The sequence below is a fragment of the Alligator sinensis genome, unplaced genomic scaffold (genome assembly GCF_000455745.1).
Source record: "Alligator sinensis unplaced genomic scaffold, ASM45574v1 scaffold374_1, whole genome shotgun sequence".
NCBI lineage: Eukaryota > Metazoa > Chordata > Crocodylia > Alligatoridae > Alligator > Alligator sinensis.
The window spans coordinates 1120695-1125524 of record NW_005842383.1 but is presented as its reverse complement, the minus strand read 5'-3'; the positions used below and the strand labels follow the sequence as shown (position 1 = coordinate 1125524).

At 39.1% G+C, this 4830-nt stretch overlaps 1 protein-coding gene across 1 annotated transcript in view; it reads left to right on the top strand.

Annotated features, from left to right (window-relative positions):
* SHLD2 (shieldin complex subunit 2) overlaps nucleotides 1-4830 on the top strand; it is a 123937-nt gene that overhangs the window by 48591 nt on the left and 70516 nt on the right. Inside the window, 1 exon segment of the mRNA XM_006029509.3 lies at nucleotides 3622-3753. The gene's annotated coding sequence lies outside the window, so the exon portion shown is untranslated.

Below are 4830 nucleotides of genomic sequence, written 5' to 3'. Positions count from 1 at the left end.
AAAAGCAAAAAAAAAAAAAGCCCTGACTCACCAGCCGGTATAGCAACCTCAGGGCTTCTGAGGGCTCGTGGCAGAGTCCCCCACGCAGCACAGGGCTGTGGGGATCGCCCCCTCCCCCCACCCCACCTGTCAGGAGCCGGTGATCCGGAGCTGCTTTTTTTGGTTTTTTGTTTGTTTGTTTTGTTTTTGTTTTTTTAAGGCCCAGAAGCTGGGGCTGGCAGGGCAGCCATGAGGGGAGGCTGGGAGAGCAAGTGGAGGCCAGGGGGCTCGTGGCAGAACCGCCCACATGGCGTGAGGAAGCAGGGATCATCCCTCTGCCCGGCAGCAGCCAGTGACTACAGGCTTTTTTTTTTTTTTACAGGAGCCAGGAACTGGGGCCAGGCAGGGCAGCCATTGAGAGCAGGCGGGGGATGGGGCTGTTTCAGAGATTTGGCTGATTCAGCTGTGGCCAAATCTCTGAATTGGATTTGGCTGAATCAATTTTGGTGAGTCGAATCACCAAATCGAATCACTGTCCTCCAAATCGGCCAAATCCAAAGCAAATACTAGCTGCTTTGCACAGACCTACTGTGTAACACTTTAGTTTTCTGGTAGTGATAGGTGAACTGTTATATACAGACTGGTAATTTATTACTTGTTTTTTAAAGGACTGCAATAGAGTCAAAATCATGATGATTTCTTTTTTTCAAACTTCATTTCTTGGAATTTTTTAATGCAAAAATCAAAGTGAGTGTTGCATTACAGAAATTTTAATAAGATGTAGAACTACCTCCTAAAGAGTATTGTTTTAAAGGGCCATTGCCACATTGAATCTTAAAGATAGTCTGCCAGGCTTCATTAAAATGTTAAATGTATTTCATATGTTTTAAAACTTTTACTGATTGTGAAGTATTTTGTGATGTTTCTGTTTAGTGCTTTTACCGTAATAAATCTCTTTGGAATCACCAAAGTAGGCCACTCTGTAGTGGGTCACTTGGTGAATTGAGCACAAGACAAAGGCTGATAATGTTACTTAGTTTCAAAGACCTTAACAAAAATTGCTTGAAAGGAATGTGATTTAAGTGCTATTTAATGGCCAAACAACTTATGAAAATGTTCAGGCTATAGAAAGCCTGAATTTCTAGAACTAGCTTCATGATTTTGTATTTATGTAATTTATTTATGATAGAAAAAGTATGGGGATACCAATTTTATAAAGAACAGAAGAAGTGTTGATCTAGTTTGAGAGAGAGTCAAAAGTTATGCTTTTAGTACCTGAATTTACATGCAGGTATTTTGCTCAATTGCAGAATTGATAGAGAAAAAAATGAGGGGAGACTATATAGACAGTTAAGGTATTGATAAAATATTGCATAAATGAAGATCTGCGAACACATAATAGTTATTCTTTGTCATTTTAAAATTACCGTGTTGGTTGAGCAGTGCTATATGTTCATTGTGTGTGTTCTATGCAGCCTAACTTACTTTGAATATATTTTAATGCATCAAATAATCTTTCAAAATAAATGATTCATAAGATAAAAAAATCATCACAAAAAACATTTAAAGTTGGCAGAACTTCTTCATGTTGGAACTTCCATTAATCCACTTAGAGGAAGGCATTTCACAGGGTTTCATGAGGTATCTCCAGACGTACAGTAATAGAATCTGCCAACACACTTATTTCTTTATTTGAAGCTGCCAGACATTTGAAACGTCATACCTTTTACATATATGATCTATATAATGATAAAGTATGTATGTGCTACTAAATCAGGTGGTAATGGTTTAATTAAAAAAAAATCTCAGCCACCCACAGTTATCTGCAGAAAAATACAGGATTAAAATGGCTGTGAAAGCATTTGTGTATGGAGAAAATCCACTGAGATGAATTTCATCATATAATTGGTCATTACTTGCAGTGTAGTTTCCCTGTGGTTCAGTGGTAAAATCCTTGTCTGCCATACAGGAGACCTGAGTTTGGTTCCCTGATGCTTATACAACTACAGCCACGGAGGCATCAAACGTTTGGACTTAGTCTGGCCTTTGGATTCTGTCTCTGGCCTAAATGGGGGTGGAAGGTCTGGGCAGCCTAGGCATGCGTCAAAGGTCTGAGTGACCTCTTGTGCATATGCCACGATCCAGAAGGACTGACAGTTGCCAGATCATTACTTGTAGCATGTGTATGTGCTCTTATGATATGAGCAGACAAGGTTCTTTGGGTAGATGTGATATCTTTTATTAGACCAACAATGATATGTGCATGCATACCACTTAAACCAGTTTAAATGCAGTTTAAATCTGAAGTGGGTAGACAAACGAGCCTGTTGAACCAATTTAAAGCTGCTAGGAATGGTTCAAAAGTATACCTGAAAAATCCTCTTTTGACATGATTCACTGTGAACCAGGTCAGCTCAGTGTTACATGTGACCTCAAGTATTCCATAACATGTGTTTGGTCTGTCCTCCAAGGCATCCCACACTGCATCATTCCTCAAATCCCCACCTCCAAAAAGCTGTAGTGAGCCTCTCTTGTATGCAACCAGAATTCTACTGACCCCCTTTTTTTCTATCTTTTCTTGGAGCTATACCAATTTTTGTTTCTGGAATACCATGAATACATGTGCAACTACATAAAATGAAGAAAAAGAATGTATCTGGTTTAATTTTAAAAGGAAATTTAAGGAGATATAATTAAGTTAGGATAAAGACATAAATCCATGCTGTCTGACTACAAATCAGTCAGGGTCTCATCAGGTTCTCAATCTTACATTTAACTAAAAGTAGTATGCATTAGTAGGGGTTTTGTGGCTTCCTGGGACACTTATTTTAACTGTTCTTATTCTCCTATGGTAGAACAGCTTTTCGCAAAATGATAAAAGGATAGTGGTGTCTGGGAATTAAAAACAAAGCTAGTTCCCATGGTTTTTAATCACCCAGGGAGTAGCCAGAAGTATAAAACAACAGAACTTCATATGTTTTAATATTTTTCCTTTATTAATATTGTTAAGTGGTCAGCTCTCTCTGGTTTTGAACACAGTTTACCTGTCTGTAGCAAAAATATGAAACATGATACTTAATATCACTGCTGGAAATACTGTAAAAAGGAACTTTGATATCCCCTTATTGTAGTAGTGTTGAGCTGATGTTGTAGCCACGATTGTCCAGGAAAACAGTGAGGCAAGGATTTTTGTGGGTGATAGCTTGTTTGTGTCCCTTCCAACTATACAGTTGGTCCAATTAAGAATATCACTCAGAAAAATCCTTGCTGCTCAAAAAGGAGCCACATTCCTGGGATCTGACCGTTAAAATAGTGGAAATTCTTTGTTGCGTCCATAAATATATTGGTCTCTTTTTAGTTAAACAGTTGTTTTCTATTTTTGACCTATGTACTCCAGGAATTTGCCTTAGTACATCATGTGAAACTACATTGTGTTTACAGAAAACAATCTAGGATACTTACCTAAAGAGAACAGTGGTCTGGTTTTCATTTTACATATGAGGCTTTATGCAAAGTACATTTTTAAATACTGTCTGACCTTCACATCTGAAATATGTGGTGAATTGTATTTTGCTGTATTAAATTACAGGCTAGTTTCTCTGTAACCATGATGTCTGGTCTAATCATCTTATCTCTCTGTAGGCCAGATTGCTCTCCTGATGTTATCGAGACTTGCCAAGAATTCACCTGCTCTATTGGTGTATAATAGTTCTGTGGATGCTATCTCAAAATCACAATGAATTTACCTCCTTTTCCTGGTAGCTGAGGAAACAGGTAAGAGAACTGAATAAAATAATTTTCACGTGGACATATCTCAATCAGCTTTCATTCCTTCGGATAAAAATAGGTGTTGGAACTTTAGGTCTCTTTCACCACACTTCCCAGAGGTACACAGGTTAGTTTTTATACGCTGATATGACAGAACATGTTTATGTATGTCTGCATATAAAAAACTATCAAATTGCAAGTTTTGTTCTTTTGAGAAATAATTTCTGAAACACAGCCTTCTTTTTCTCTGTCATGTCTTTGTTTCGCATAGAGGATGTTTTCTGAATGAAAAATCCTTACCAAAAAAAAGGTTTTTTGTAAGTCGTAGATCCCAAAATTTCTAGGGCCAGATGGAAAATATGTTTAGAAAGAGAAACTTAAAGAGATTATTCACCACAAATCAATTTAAAGTCACCCTCATTACAAATGTAGTCGATAAAATAACTCAGCCTTGAGTAAGGGGCCAAGGTGTATCATTCATCACAAAGTCTGGTCTTAGTGATAAGCTACATGACAGATGTTCCTGAGGAAAAAGGCTCTCATAAGGTTTGAAAAAATAGGAAATATTAAAAAAATGAATCAGTAGGATTTCTTTGCCGGACAGTTACAATTTTTATAAGTTATGCTAAATAAAAGTCATACATAGTTTCATAGTTGGTAGGGTCGGAAGAGACCTGAGGAGATCATCTAGTCCGACCCCCTGCCGTGGCAGGAAAGAGTACTGGGGTGAAACGACCCCGGCCAGATGTTCGTCCAGCCTTTTTTTAAAGACCCCCAGGGTAGGAGCCAGCACCACTTCTTTTGGAAGTTGGTTCCAGGTCCTAGCTGCCCTGACAGTGAAATAGTGCCTCCTAATGTCTAGCCTGAAACTCCCCTCCGCTAGCTTGTGTCCGTTGTTTCTTGTAACTCGCGGGAGAGTTCGGGGGAACAGGGACTCTCCCAATACCTGCTGGTCCTCCTTGACTAGTTTGTAGACTGCCACTAGATCCCCTCTTAGCCTTCTCTTTTGGAGGCTGAACAGGTTCAGGTCCCTCAGCCTCTCCTCATAGGGCCTGCCCTGCTGCCCCCTGATCATGCGGGTGG